This window comes from Rattus norvegicus, chromosome 5 (assembly GCF_036323735.1).
Source record: "Rattus norvegicus strain BN/NHsdMcwi chromosome 5, GRCr8, whole genome shotgun sequence".
NCBI lineage: Eukaryota > Metazoa > Chordata > Mammalia > Rodentia > Muridae > Rattus > Rattus norvegicus.
In genome coordinates, this window is record NC_086023.1 from 158,574,247 (window position 1) to 158,575,726 (window position 1,480).

Consider the following 1,480-nt stretch of genomic DNA (forward strand, 5'->3'; position numbering starts at 1 on the left):
TGTAGTAAACGCTGTAGACAAGTCTCCTAGGCTTTTGGGGGTCTTCATTTGTCTTACCTGTGCAGGGGTGCATGTGGGCCATGCTTCCGGGTTTCTGGGCTGGGCCCTACCCTCCCTTCGGCCTCCTGTGTATCATGACAAACAGCAATGTGTATGAAGCACCTTTCTGGCCGTATCTGACCATGGGAGTCTATGGGAAACGTGACCTTCCTCTCCTGACATTTACCCCGTAGTATCAGGCTCTGGGTGAGTGTTCTCAGGCAGCACTTACACAGCAAGCATTGCTGCTAATTGTCATGGCACAGGTCAGAAATAGAAGTCCCACGCTGGGGGGATGGCTCAGTGGTTAGGAACCCTGGCTGCTCTTCCAGAGGTCCTGTGTTCAAATCCCAGCACCCACATGGCAGCTCATAACTGTCTGTAACTCCGGTTCCAGAGAATCCAACACCTTCACACAGACATGCATGCAGTCAAACACCAATGCAGGTGAAATGAAAATAAATACAAGTAAAACAACAACAACAACAACAAAAAGAGGTCCAAACCCAGAGAGATGGCTGGGGGGGAGGGGGAAGGGGAGGGGGGTAAAGGCATTTGCTGCCAAGCCTGAGGGCTTAAGTCCAATTCCCAAGACCCACAGGGTGGAAGAAGATGACCGACTGACTTCTGAAAACTGGTCTCTGGTGTGCTGTGGTGCACACATGCCCTCCCTCACACACGGGCGCACACGCACACACTATGAATCGTAGTGTTTTGTTTTGAAGAAAAGAAAAGAAGACTCAGGGAGGCTAACTGGCTTAATGAGCGAGGTGTGCACCTGAGGCTGTGTTCGTGAACACTTTCTTATGTTCTGCTTGTCCCATTTTCCATTTGTCTGCTCTGTCTCAGGACGTCCCACCTGTGTCTCCCAGCAGCCCATCTGCCTGCCTGTCTTTTTGTCTGTTCTGTCTCCCAGCATATTGGTTTTCTGTTTTGTCTGGAGACCCTGCTGCCTGTGTCTCCCAACCTCTCCCTGCCACTCTGCTTGCCTATCTAATGTTTGTCTGTCTGCCTGTTTTCTGTATGGCTGTTCTATGTGGGAGCTGTCCCAATTGGGTGTCCCAGCGTTCCCTTCTGTCTGCTTGTCTGTCACCGCTCTGCTTCTTTGTCTGTTGTCTGCCTGGTCTTCCAGCCTATGCTGTTTTTGTTTTTTTCTGTGCAGGAGCCGTCCCACTTGTGTCTTCCCAGCGTCGCCCTCTGTCTGCCTGTTATGTCTGGCTACCTGTCTAGCAGCCTGTCCTTTTCCGTCTATCTGTTCTGTCTTGGGACTGTCCCCTCCACACGCCCCTGCTTCCTATCTCTTCCCCTTTCTCCCTATCCCCCGACTCCTGCCTCCACCTACGCTGCCCCCAGTATCTGGAGCTCTCAGCGAGCTCCCGACAGAAGCCAGTCTGGGAACTACAAGTCCCGGCAGCCCATGTGGCAGCGGCGTACGTAGGCG